This window comes from Ochotona princeps, chromosome 20 (genome assembly GCF_030435755.1).
Source record: "Ochotona princeps isolate mOchPri1 chromosome 20, mOchPri1.hap1, whole genome shotgun sequence".
Lineage (NCBI taxonomy): Eukaryota > Metazoa > Chordata > Mammalia > Lagomorpha > Ochotonidae > Ochotona > Ochotona princeps.
The window spans coordinates 16,149,388-16,163,874 of NC_080851.1; the positions used below are offsets into that span (position 1 = coordinate 16,149,388).

At 48.4% G+C, this 14,487-nt stretch overlaps 1 pseudogene; it reads right to left on the reverse strand.

Annotated features, from left to right (window-relative positions):
* Positions 1 to 7,602: 7,602 nt before the first annotated feature.
* Positions 7,603 to 13,561, reverse strand: LOC131482709 (gamma-secretase subunit APH-1A-like; annotated as a pseudogene).
* Positions 13,562 to 14,487: the final 926 nt, after the last annotated feature.

The window sequence follows — 14,487 nt, forward strand, 5'->3', positions numbered from 1 at the left end:
GAGTCACAGGGTTGGAGCGCATGAGCTCCCCAGCGCCCACGCGGGGGACACCTTGGCCGCCAGGCCAGCTCCTGGTCCGCCCACAGGGCTGCGCGGGGCACGTTCCTGGCACCAAAATCAAGCACATTTTGAAATGAAACATAGATTTCTCTTTGGTGTTAAAGCGATCTGGCCTTGTTGGTGTATCAAAGCCCGTCCCGGCAGAGCACGCCGCGAAGCCGCAGACTGGTTCACCCTCGCGGGGGGCCCGGGTAGGGGCAGGGGAGGGAGGCGTGCCGGGCACTGTGGGCGAGCGCTGGACCAGGCGCTGCCTGCGATTCCTAAGCTGCTGCCCGAGCGCTTGGAACAGCCCTGCTACTGCTCAGGAGCGCGGTGCTCCCGCGTGCGCCTTACCTCCAGCCCTGCACGACCGCGTGGTTCCCGGTGGCGCCAGGACAGCCGCCGCCCCCGCCGCCTCCAAAACGGATGCGCAGCTCCGGCTCCCGCGCGGCTCCCATTGGCTGCCTGCACCAGGAGACCGGGTGGAGGGTCTCCGTCTCCGCCCTGCTCCCCTGCACAGAACGCAGGGGAAGGGTCCACCCTCCTGGCCCCTGGGCCCCACGTGTGGAAGCGGCCAGGCCCCTAACTGCGCGTCTTGTTCCGAGTGGACACCGCAGTCCTCTTCTCCACCCTCCCTCCTACCACGTACCTCTGGCTGGGACTCAAGCGACACCAGCCAAGCCGAACAAGCTCCAACACGGGGTTTTTGCTTCGTGGAAAACGGGAAAGGGACCAAAGAAGAAATTGAAGATCTTGTCTTGCGGCTGGGAAGCCCAACCCTGTTAGACCCGAGTGGGCAGTGGCCAGGGGCCCTCGCCCCTCGACGAACGAAGCCCTCAGGCAGACACGAGACAGGAGACCAAGAGATGCAATCACGCATGAGGCAAGGTTTATTTCACACGGGCTCGTGGACGCTCCCGCCCGTTCGAGCAGGGAGTCGCGCCCAGCCGCACAAACTGAGACTTTTTATAGGATATGGGAAGCAGGAAGCGGGGTTACAGAAGCAGATGCATAGTTACAGAGATCCCATTGGCACCTTTAAGTCACACAAGGCTATGATTGGTACAGGAGCTGCCCCTGCTTAAAGCAGTCTTCAAGAATGGTTCAGTGTCTGAGAAATGGAAACTTATCTCTCTTTTGTAAAATAGAAACTTGGGAAACTGAAACTTACTGTTCCAAGCTCTTGGAAAGCACCCAACGGCTCCTAGCTCTCCATCTCACAAGGTCTTCTGCCTGCAGGCATCCTATTGACCCTTTTTCTGCTGGAGCTAAATTTGGGCTCTACAAACCCTTAGCCCAGGCTCTGTTTCCAGGCCAATGCTTGATGGGTGGAGCTTCAGACTCCTGGTAAGACTTGAGCACTTACCTCCTCCAGGGTGGCAGAGGGCCTGTGACTGGGAGAGCCAGGTGTGCCCCTCCCAGTGCCCACTTGGACATCTGAAGGCTGCTCTGTCGCATCTCCTACAACGTTAGGAGCTGTCTCTAACACGGTTCAGCTAAATGCTTTGGAAAGACTTGCTAAGAAGTGTAAAACTGCTGTTGGATTAGATGTGCACAAGCAACTGCAAATTGTTAGAAAGAAAAAACAGAGTTCTATACTCCAGTTAGTCTGTAAGTACAGCATCTTGAACTTCCCATGAAGAAAGTAAGAAGGAGAGAGAAAATATTTTAAAAAAAGAAAGTAAACAGAAGTGGTTGATGATACTTGGCTTGGTACATACGAAAAAGGTGCTATCAAGCCCTAACCACCAGTTACAAAATCCTGTGAATGCTTTGAATCTACAAAGATTTTTAAAAAGTGAAAATTGATGTGTTTTAAGCTAAAATGTGTGTATTATTTTTTAAGTATCGCTGCATTTTTCCACTTTGGTTAAGTGATCATCTAAACACAGACTACCAGGGTAAGAAAGCTACTAATGTAATGTGGTGGTATAGTTTGCGAGAGAGGTAGGCTTAAAATTAGATATAAATTTTAACATCAGTTCAGTGCACAAAGTTCTAAATTTTTCTTCTTCAACAGTTTTAATTGATATTTTGTGTATGTTTGAACATATGCCTACAGTGTAAAACTCAGAGTAATTAGCATAGCCACCACCTCAAACATTTATCGTTCTAATGTGTTGGGAATATTCAAAATCCTGTATTGTGGCTATTTTGAAATGTACAGTAAGTTATTATGAACTGTGGTGACTCCATTATGCCACAGAACACTAGAACTTAATCCTTCCATCTGACTATATCTGTGGACCCATCAGCCAGTTCTTCCATATTTCTTCCTCCACTGCATCCATCCCACCCTTTGGCAACCACTCCTCTATTCTCTACTTGGATAATACCAGGTTCTGAAGCTGCTGCATATGAGTGGACCCATGGCATTTTCTCTTTATGTGCCTAGCTTATTTCATTTAATATCATGTCCTCTAGTCTCACCGTGATGTCAGTTTTATTGTGTCTGTGTGGCCAAGTAGTATCGGTAATGTACATACATCGCATTTTCTTTGTATGTCAATAGACGTCTAGGTTGATTCTGCATCTCGGGCATTGTGAATGATGCTGTAGTAACCATGCGAGTAAAGATGTCTCTTTCAGAGGTAATCTCCTTTCTTTTGGCTGTAAACCCAGTCATGAATTGCTGGATGGTATGACAGTTCTGTTTTCTGGTTTCATAGTGACTGTACTAATTTATATTCCTCCCAACAATGTGTATGAATTCTTCTGTTGTTGTTTTTTTTAAAGATTTATTTATTTTTATTGGAAAGGCAGATATACAGAGAGGAGGAGGAGAAACAGAGAGGAAGATCTTCCGTCCTATGATTCACTCCACAAGTGTGTCGCAACGGCCGGTGCTGTGTCAATCCGAAGTCAGGAGCCAGGAGCTCTTCCGGGTCTCCCACACAGGTGCAGGGTCCCAAGGCTTTGGGCTGTTCTCGACTGCTTTCTTGGGCCACAAGCAGGGAGCTGGATGGGAAGTGGAGCTACCGGAATTAGAACTGGCACCCATATGGGATCCCAGGGCGTTCAAGGCGAGGACTTTAGCCGCTAGGCCACGGTGCCGGGCCCCTGTTGTTGTTTTCTAAAAATATTTATTTATTTGAAAGGCAAAGTAATGAGGGGAGAGGATGGAGAGAGAAAAAGAGAGAAAGGGCTGGTGAGAGGCAGGTGGAGGGAGGAAGGGAGGGAGAGAGAAAAAGAGGGAGAATATGAGTGAGTCTTCCATCATTTGGTTCACTTCCCAGATGTCTGAAAAAGCTGACACTGGGCCAGGCTGAACCAGGAACCAAGGAAACACATGCAGCAATCAGAAGGTATTGACTAATACTTCGTGTTTTTATTTTATTTTCAAATCCAAGGTTGCTTCCTTCTGTGTGTGGGAGTCTCTGCTGTGTGCCTTCACGTCTAGTGATGTTGTTCTACTCCTTACTCTTTTTTGTTTTTTTTTTTTTCCCCTAGTAACTTCATATGAGAATCAGCCGAGCAGTGTGTGTCCTTGGCCCCTTGACGTTAGGTGAGAGTTCCTACACCCGTGGAGGAGGCAGGGTGAGGAGAGGTCGCCTGACCTCAGCTTTAGAGCACCGTCTTCTGTCGCTTCCCCAAAGTGCTTCCCGATTCCTGCAGGATTACGTCTCCTACTTCCTTGGCCCTTTCTGTTCCTGACAGCTCAGTGAGGATTCTACTGCCCGTGGTTTCTCTTTAATGTGGGACTCTGTCCTCTAGGAAAACTTTGGTTATGAAAGCGGAGAGTTCACACAGCTTAATCAGCTCTGGTCCCCCTACTCCTTTTTGGGACTTGGAGACTTGACATTGACCTTGTGGTCCTTGTGGATGTGTTTGTGCTCATCTGGGGGTTCTCTAGGCCCCAGGACTATCAGAAGACCCTCTGCCAAGCGTCACCACTGCTGACACCAACATTGTCACATCTGCACTTTTCATGCTTGGAATGTTGCTAGGAGGGTGAGTAAGAGCCTGAACTTTAAAGTTACTCAGTCTTGGATTGGAATCCCAGATATGCTGCTTTAATATGTGACTTTTTATTATTATGCGATTGTTCTAGTTTCTGCTTTTTGTTTGTAGGAGTGAGGTCCAAAATTCTTAACAACCAATAGTACCCAGTTGCTCATGGATCACAGCAAACACTGTAACAAACCAGCAGATGGGTTTGCATTTCTGGCTCAGTTGTAACCAGTGGCAATTGGTTTGTAGGATGGGACTATAGTTCTTGCCATATAGATCCATTTCAGTTTGAGAGGAATAAACAGCAAATGTTTATAAAGAGGCATTTGACACAGTCCGTATGGTGTGGTAAGCATTTGATAAACTATATTTATTACTCTGATTATATATCAAAAGATTGGAAAGCACTAATATATATATTTATTTTTTCTGATGGCATATAAGTCTTTATTTCGTAAAATATCCTTATTTTTATGATTAGATATTTGAATATAATCTTTAGAGCAAAACTGGAGTACGTCCATGCAGTTTCTTGCAACAAACATGTAAAGATTTCAGATTAAAGATGGCATTTTGCAAGATATAACAAAGATCTTTTCCAGGATTAAAAGGAAATTTCTTATAAACAAACTAGGATTTAGTTTCTGATCATAGAATGATTGCAAGATAAACAATCTTCAGAAAATACTTTTATACATAAAGACAACAGTCAGAATTGATAATTTCACATCTGAAATGCCAATAGACTGGATTGGGTCCTGCTGTGATTGGGCACCTCTCTCAATCATCCCTTCATCGCTCAGTAGTGCCCCTTACAAACCATGTGATAGTCATCCTCTCCTCTCTCCACCCTCTGCCTTGTCTTCCTAGAGGGCAAGAAGCGAAACAGACTCTTTCATTAAACATGTGAAACACTCCATTATGCGTCAGAATACTCCTGGCCATATCAGATACCTTGGAGCTGGCGCTGTGGAACAGCGGGTGAAGCTGATGCCTGAGACAGCACATCCCACACAGCCTCCTGTAAGTTTACCTTGCAACTCCCTGGGGAGGAGATGCAAGGTAAAGAAATGGGGAACAGTGCTCTCTTAGACAACTGAACAAGTTTATTTTCAGGGTTACAGTTCTTATACACATAGTAAAACAATAAGTTCAAACATAACTCAGAATTAGGTCATGTCTGGGAGCAGACAGTACAAAGACGCTAACAAGATGACTTGGTCAAAGCACTATTGGAAAAGGGAACAGATGAAGAGTACTGTCCATCCTTGATTGACTAGACAGAGCACAGATGTTCGTCTGTCTTCAAGGAGAGCATGAAAGCACATCCAAGGACTCACTGGGGGGCAAGGGTTCCCTCTGGGTGAGAGACCCTTGGCCTCTTTCCTGGAGCCTCTTAACAGGACCCTACAGGCCTCTGCTGTCCCAGCTATCCTGTTGGATATATTCCGACACCCTCCCCTTTTTTGTTTTTTAATGACAGTAACATCAGTGCAGTGTCCAGTCTGTCATCATTCTGAGCAATTAGGCGTCCCTGGAACCATGTGCATCCCACAAGCAGAAAACAGAGACAAATAAGAACAGCTGCAATGGCTGCAAGGGAACCATGGGTAGCACTTCGCCACCAGGCTCTAGGGTCCATCCCTTGGAGGGCATTAGCAATGCCCCAGCTGTTCTACTTGTGATCCAGCTCCCTTGTAATGGGTCTGGAAAGCAGTCCCGAGGACCCTGCACCCACATGGGAGCTCTAGATGAAGCCCCAGGCTCTTGGCTTCCACTTGGCTCAGCCCTAACTGTTGCGGCCGTTTGGGGGAGCGATTCAGAGGATGGACGATTTCTCTCATTGCAACTCTGCCTTTCAAATCATGAAATAATCTCTCGCATAGTAACTGCCCCTTAAATAATGAATCTTCAAAGATAAAAAGAGTCAGATTTTATTTATTTATTTTTTAAGCAGAGAAGAAAGCAAGGAAGAAAGGCCGAGCATTCTCTGTGTTGTTACGCCCTAAATGGACCCAGGAGTTCAATTCAGGTTTGCCTGTGGGTGACAGGAACCATCACTGCTGTCTCTCCAGGTCAGGTTGAGGAGGGAGCTAGAGGCAGGAGCCAGAGCTGGGTCTGCAATCCAGGTGTTTCAGGGAGCAACTTGGTAAGTGTCCACACCACTGCCTCACCTTTCTAAAGTTCTATTTGTGTAAGTCTTAATGAATGCATAACACACCAATACCATAAACAGTACATGTATAAAACACTCCTATTCCTTAGCCCCATGGGGAGTGTGACCAAAAATTTGAAGATTGCTACTCTAGATTAGCTTCCTGGAACAGAAGTATTTGGATTTCAAGTGAGACAAAGCAGGTGATGATGAACGGGAAAACAATTGCTAACTTTTTACTAAGCATTTACAAAGTGCTGGGTGCTACTTCAAGTGCTCGACACACAATCCTCTAACAAATCTAAGGCATAACTGCTCACTTGGGAGCTAAACTATTATTGTCCTCTGAATACTAAGCACCATGAGTGCAGCCTATTACCGTTTTTTCCCTTATCCCTTGGATCCCTTGGTGCACAGCAGGCATTAGATTTGGTTAATCAAGTTTAGTGTTGCCACCCTGCCTAACGGATTTCTCTGTAGGAGTGAGGTTCAGATCGTGGCTAGACGCCACAGAGCCTACAGCTGGAACGTTCTCGGCCAGTGCTGGGTCGCATGCTGAATTAAAAAAAAAAAAAGAAAAAAGAAAAGAAAGAAAGAACACGTCAAATCAGTGAGGACTCCAGAGGCGAATCCCTCCCCGGGGCGGGCCCGAGCGTCTGAGCAGCCGCACCTGCTCCCCCAATCATCGCGGCCCCTTAGCGCCGCTGCACCTGCGGGCGTGCGGAAGTCGAGGCCGCCAAGTCCGGGCGCTCTAGCTCGGCCTGCAGGAGGAACCGGAAGTCTCGACTGCTCGCCAGGGCGCTCGGCTGTTCTCCGCGTCCGGAAGATCGTGTCTGTCACGTTTTCCCGCGGCGCTGTTCCTCTCACGCTGACAGGTTGGCGTGCCCCTCGGGGCTGCGGGTCTCCGTCGCTGCCCGCGCACGCGGCGGACCCGGTGGCTGTGAGGAGACGCGCGGGGCGTGTGTCTTCAGCCGCCTCCTCCCGCCCTCCGGGAGCTCCTTGAGGCTGAGTGGAGTCAGTTGTGGTCTAGCCCTGCAGTTTGGGGGTAGCTTTTTATCCACGGCACGTTGTGAAGAGCTGGGAGGGTCCTGTTCAGGGGAGCCGGGCACTTTTTGGTGGTGGTGGTGGTCCCTAACTCACAGCCCCTTGAGGAGTGCCCTGTCCACGTTGTGGTAGGAAGTTTCTGTTTCGAGGCACCGTATTCTGTTTTTGTTGCTGTCACCCTCTAGGAGTAGGAGCTGGTGCAGACTTGGGTCTGAGGGCACGGTGCGGGACTAAGTGTGTCAGTTAGCCCTGTGTGTGTGTGTGTGTGTGTGCCCTCCAGCCCAGAGCCCCAGTAGGTGCTGTGCACCGACTCTGCCTGTTCTGGACAACTCATGTAAACGAGATCACACGACATGCGACCCGTTTCGATTTCTATCACTTGGCGTTCGCGTTCAGACATGCCTTTGCAAGCATCAATACGACTTTACATTGTTGCATAATGTTTCGTTGTATGGCTCTGTTGCTAGTTCTCCATTGGTCAGCTGGTGGTCGTTTGCCTTGCTGGCGATAATGATGCGATGAACATTGTTTTTGGAATGTTGGATATGCACCTGTTTTCGTTGCTCTTGGTTGTGATATGCCTAGGAATGGAATGGCGGGGTTGTATGGTAACTCTGATATTTTGAAGAACTGCTGCTCTCTCTCTCTCTCTCTCTCTCTCTCTCTCTCTCTCTCTCTCTCTCTCTCTCTCTCTCTCTCTCTCTCTCTTTTTCCCCTCAGCGCTGTCTTATGAAGCTACCTTTCCAGGGGCAGCTCATTGGGGTTCATTGCTTTACGCCTTGTCCACACTTTTCTTCTGTTTCTAGTCATCCTAAGTTGTGGTTTCATTGCGCTATCCCGATAGCTAAGGGGAAGCAGTTGTTCAGTTGTCCGTTTCCCTTTTTTCATATCTTTGTGCATTCAGATCTTTTGCCTATTTTTAAATTATGTTGCAAATTATTTATGTATGTGATAGGCTTTTAGATTATGCTCTAAATTAAAGGCACTTAAGCTGGATTTTGACTTCCCTCTGGGAAGGTGGTCACAGGTTTGTGTGATAATTGGGAGAATGATTGTTTCTCAGAAACCTCTGTGCCAAGCAGGGCTTTGGTGGGGGGAGAGCATGAAGAAACTTTGAGTGGGGACACTTTCTAGAATTTGTCCCTTCTCTATGGAGCTTTGTCGTTTTGGTACAGATTTGTAAGGGCTTTCTGTGTAGGAACATCAGTTCATTGGTCAGCATTTTGGAGAGATTTTCAGTGTGTTTGCCTGTTAACTCTTACTGTGTCAGTGATTTATATTTTTTTATTGTCAGAACTTTCCAGCTTTTCATTGAAAAGATTTCTGAGTGATACTTCAGGCGACCATTTTTAAGTTGAGAGTTTTTAGACAAAAAATGCTGGTTTCCTAGTTAGTGTGATGTTTGAGTCCCTGGCATTAAATTTAATCATAGACAATGTTGACATCTTTTCTCTGCATTAAAAAAAGTGCTATGATCTGCTTCCATTTGGTTACTTCATTTATTTTTCTGTTTCAAACATTCCTGCAAGGGACTTGAGTTCATGCTTAATATGCTGCGTCAAATTTCTGAGCGTTGTGTTGGACAGATGTTGCTAAACGGTGTCCACTTATTTCGGGGCAGCATTTACTTGGAAATCAGGTATATGCAGGATTGAGTGTTAACTGTTCCTTTTTACATTTGTGGGAAGAGTCACTGTAAAATCCTATAACACTTTTGATACAGGTTTTTCTCATTTCATCACTTAAAGGATAGTAGTGAGTTAGGATAGTTTTAGAAGCTGAATAGTTTGGAAGGCTAGGAGATGTATATGTCCCCCTTTCTGTCTCACCCACCCCCCAAATTGCATCTCTTTTTTCTGTAGGATTGAGGCTTCATTTCTTCCTTATGCCATGCCTAGGATTTCATGTTTTTAGGAACTGGTCAAATGCAAATAGCATAAAATTTACCATATTAATATGTGAGGACCCAATTGAGTAAATTTGTCACTTTCAGGTTGTTGGGCAGCAATCTCTACCCTCTGCCTCCAAAATGCTGTGCGCTTCCCAAACTGAATGATACACTGATCCACCCATGTCTGTTTCCCCTCTCGCCCGGCCCCTGGCAGCCTCTGTCCCATGTCTGCTTTCCCTTTGGTCTGGCCCCTTGCAGCCTCTGTCCCGTGTCTGCTTTTCCTTTTCCTCCACCCCGGCAGCCTCTGTTCCATGTCTGCTTTCCCTCTCGCCCAGCCCCTTGCAGCCTCTGTCCCATGTCTGCTTTCCCTTGGGTCCGGCCCCTGGCAGCCTCTGTCCCATGTCTGCTTTCCCTTGGGTCCGGCCCCTGGCAGCCTCTGTCCCGTGTCTGCTTTCCCTTGGGTCCGGCCCCTGGCAGCCTCTGTCCTGCCTTCTGTCTTAATCAGTTGGACTCTCCTCGTGTCTCAGCTCAGTGGAGTCATGCAGTATTTATCCTTTTAGGTCTCAGTGCATATTTTCTATTATCTTCAAGGTTCATTTGTACAGCAAGTATAAGAATATCCTCCTTTTAAAAAATTACAAAGTCCTTTTTTATTAGTCAAAATCACAGTCACCTTGATTAAAAGGATGGGACACCCCATCCTCAGCAGAAAATGATACAGTTTATAGAAAACCTCCCTCCCAACCCCACACCCTTGAGGCTCTAGAGCAGGCCGGCTCACCCCAGAACCCTCCACCTCACCTTGGGGAGAGGAGGGATGCTGGTGGCCAAGGAGGTTAAAACCATTAGATCCAGTAATACCAGTTTCCAAACATGCACGTCCTTTCTTTTTCCCAGGGCCTGGGACCTAGGGGGAAGGGGACAGAAATGAGCCCAGCTATAAGGAGCAATTTGAGTTAGGGGAGGAAAAGTAGCCCAAGGAAGTGACAGTCATTCCAACATTCCTCCTCCCTTCCCCAAATTCAGAAGGAAAAAACAAAAGGGCAGTTGGGATGGTTTTCACACCAAATATGGGTTCCCCTCTGAGACCTGAGAGAAAAGACTAAGATGTCAGTCTGGGGAGGGGGCAGCTGGTCAACCCTGGAGCCGCCATTGCTCTCGTCTCCAGGACAGTAGCTAAGCTGAGTCCCTTTGCTGGGCAGACTGCACTGTCCAGAACTGGAGATGGAGAAATACAGGGTGAGGAGGTCAGGCGGGCAGCCCAGGCCCAGGTGTTTCCCTCTCTTCCCCAGGTTCCCGCAGTCCTCGGGTGGGATGCACAGGGCGGAGAACAGCATCACCTGACCTCCTGCCGCCGGCCTGCAGAGGGGGAGGGGTGAGTCAGAGGCAGGTGAGAGCAGAGCGCTGACATGGCGTCCTGGACAAGGGGAGTGGTCCCCAGCTCGGGGCGGGGGCGGCTACGTGCAGACGCAAACCCACACTGGTCCCGGACTGGCTGAACCAAGGCTGCTCCTGCCAGAGCTTAGAGACTGAAGGTCACAGATGGACAACACAGGGCTCTGGTGGTGGCGGCGGGAGCGGCCAGCGAGGAGACCGAGAATGTGGGCAATGGCCCCGGGCTGGGCTCAGGCATGGGCAGCGGACAGGCAGGTGGGACCTGTTGGGCGATCGGTCCAGGTAGTCAGTCCTTACATGAGAGGCTGCGCTGGATGAAGACCCAGAGCCCAAGGATACCGTGACTGCATAGATGGGCAGCAGGCTGGCCTCATACCAGGAGTTCAGGAATGTCGGTACTGAGGCCAGGGGTGACCGCCAACCACCAGGCCCAGGCCTAGAGCTGTCTACTCTCACAGGCAGCCAAGAACACAACTCCCCAAAAGGTATGCAGCAGGATAATGACTGCTGTCAGAAAGGCTGAGGTCAGGAAGTAACAGGGTGAGTCTGCATGGATCCCAATGACACCTGGCCCCAGAGCATCAGGCAAAATATTGATAACAGAAGACACCACTGATGATACTGCAGGACAGACCAGAAACATAGGCCATCTGGTGGGTGGAGATGGGTGACCTGCCCTCCTCACTCAGCGATGCTAAGCCCTCATCTGCCTTCTTAAGCAGCTTGTAGTAGGCAAAGCAGAACACCTCCTGGAGGAGAACGGAAACAGCAGCACCATAAAACAACAGGCCATGCCGGAGCCAGGCATCTGTGCGATCTGTCACATGGACCAACACGAACCACACCACAGAGGCCAGGAGCAGGGAGACCAGCCAGAACGCCCCTGAGACCAGGACGATAACAGGAAGAGGGTCCCCAGGCACAGTGCGCGACCTGGGCTGAACGTGACAAAGTGCATCTGAAAATCACCGTGACCCCCACAGCGGGGGCGGCGGGGGGGGGGCAGGGCAGAGGCTTGGCCCAGGGAGGCGAATGAAGGAGCCCCTCCACTGGGGCAGTCCGAGTCTGGTGGGATGCGACCCCACGAGGGGCGCAGTGCAGTGTTACCCCCAGACCCTGGGGAATGGCTTTTTTTTTTCTTATATTTATCTACTTGAAAGAGCTAGAGAGAGGGAGGGAGGAAGAGAAAGAAAGAAGAATCTTCCATCTAGTGGTTCACTCCCCAAGTGGCCACAGTGGCCAGAGCTGAGCTGATCTGAAGTCAGGAGCTTCTTCTGCGTTTCCTGTGTGGGTGCAGAGGCCCAAGGACTTCAGCCACCCTACACAGCTTTCCCAGTCCTTTGCAGGGAGGTAGGTGGGAAGTGAGCAGCCAAGACTTGAACTGACGCCCATATGGGATGCTGGCATTGTAAGCAAGGGATTAGCCTCCTGTGCCACTATTCCTGCCCCAGAATGTCCTTCTTTTAAAGGCTAACATCCTATTGTATGTGTATACAACATCTCATTTATCCGTTTGTTAGTCGAGGGACAAGTCACTTGTGCATTTTGACGACTGTGAGCAGTGCTGCTTTCTCCCCTTTTGGTGTGTATCCAGAGACAGAATGGCAGGATTAGGATTATCCTGCCAACCTTTAAAACACTGCTCATGTGTCTCGGTATTTTTTCAATTAACATAAATAATGAGATTCAAAAGGATTGTGTAATTTAGCTATATATTACCGCACATCCCTCCCTCCCTCCCTCCCTCCCTCATGATTTATTTGAATTTATTTGAATGGCAGAGGTGGAGGGAGAGAGTGAGAGAATGTCTCTTGGCTCACTTGCCGAAAGACTGCAGCAGCTGGGTCTTGGCCTTGTTGGAGCCAGGAGCTGTCCTGCTCTCCCAGGTCGGTGATGGGCCCACACACGGCATGTGGGCTGCCTGCAGGTTCCTCCCCTGCACCTTAGAGCAGAGCAGCTGCAGCTGGGCCTCTAGGGGTGCTGGTGTTGCAGGTGGTGGCCCATAGTTTTCTTTCTGAAAATGCACATTCAAAGAGCCGTTCCATGCTTCAAGGGCTGTAGCGGGTTTTTTTTTTCCCCCTTAGGTCTTAGAGATCTTTGAATATTAAAATCACTAGAATTCAGATTTGCCTATTTTCCCAAATCCCAGAATGCTTATGACCCAAGTCCCCGCTCATCCCCACCCCCCTTTTTTTTCTTAATTTTTAAAAATGTTTTTAGTCTTCTGGGGGGCAGATTACCCATCATGAAGGAGTCTGCAATGGGGACATTTCTGTGAATTGGCATAGATGAGGAGGTCTGTGACTTCCTGCTGTCCCACTAAGACATGTTGGCAGTTCCTCTAGTGTGCAGAGGACACTGCTACCTGTGGCAGGCAAGTTTACCTTTACCTCTGATGGGCAAAGTTAGGCTTGTCATTAATTGAACGGGAGCTAAAGTTGTGGCACAGTGGGGTAAGTCACTGTCTGAGGTGCCAGCATCCCTTATTGGAGTGCTGTTTTGGGTTCTGCTGCTCTGTTTGTGGTCCAGATTCTTGCTAATATGCTTGGGAAGGCTGCCAGAATACCACCCACGTGGAAGACCTGGGTGCAGGTTCAGGCTCCTGGCTTTGGTCTGACCCAGCTGTGGCTACTGCAACCAGTCTGTCAAATCTTTCTCCTTCTCTGTTTCTCTTTATCTCCGCCTTTCCAACAGATAAAATTTTATTCAAAACATTAGTTGCACAAAGAGGAATGGCTGAGTTTTTGTGATGATGCTGTTCATTTTTAAGCTATTTGCCTGTATTTGGAATTGTAGTGTTGTGGATATAAAAACAGGTGATAACAAGGCCCACCCAATACTCAGAAAACTACAGTTTCATGCGGCCTGCCAGCTGTGGGGGCAGTGGCCTAAGGGCAGTTCCAAGTCGAGCACGGAGGCTGGACATGGGTGTCCTGCCCTACTGCCTCCTCCCTCACCTCGTGTCTAGGTTCTGCTTTAACATTCCCCGTGTCACTGTCCCTACTGATGACACGTTTGGCTTGTTCGCAGTGTGGGTCTCTTCGTGGTCTACTCTCGTCTGGCCATCCATCCTCTTGTGGGCTCATGGAGCCTTCTGGTGTTTGGTGTCTGCAGGTGCCCTGGAAAGGCCCCAGGGTGGAAATAGATGTTCCTCATTTCTTAGAACTTTGATATCACTTCAGGTCATGTGACTTCCTGCACATCCTGCAAACACCAAGATTACACAAACACTAGACACTCAGCTTTGTAGATGCATGCCCCAGCTGTTTCCAAGATGAGATTGAAGTCACGTAAAAAATGTTGTTTTTTTGGATGTCTTTTGGTTAATTACCTTTCATTGGCCTTTCCTATGCTAGGGGTGAGCTGTAGTGTACACTGGTAGGTTTTGGAAAACCTTTCCACGTGTTTTTAATTAAACTTACTGTATTGTGTTAGGACTTTCTAATTTTGTTTGTGCTTTGGCTTTTGAATTTCAAGTGGTAAAACTTGGCATTTAAATTTTTAATTTTTATCCATCTTAATATCCCATGATACAGTTGATTTTTTAAAAAAGTAGTTTACTTCTCTCTCTCTCTCCTCCTCCTTCCCTCTGTATATCTGACTTTCCAGTAAAAATAAATAAAATCTTTTTTTTGAAGTATTACTTGAGAGAGCGAGCACATCCACTGATTGACTCTGCAAATGCCAGCCATCACTAGAGGCTGGCAGCTCAGCTCCAGGTCCCTGGTGAGGGTGCAGGGCCTCAGTTGCTTGGGCCCGTGCCGCTGTCTGCTGTCATTGCGTGAGCAAGCTGTTGACATCAGAAGCCTGACGTGGTCCTCGAACCCCAGCACTCTGATGCCAAATTATGACAGTTATTTTGGTATAAAGTAATGTGAATGCCGATCCATGTACGGACCTGTGTCAGTTACACCTCCAGAACTGTCACCCTTAGGGCTATCTCTTCATTGTCGCATGTTCCCTTCATCTAGGTAACTGTAACCAAAAAGTAGGGACGTTTCTGTTTCTTAGA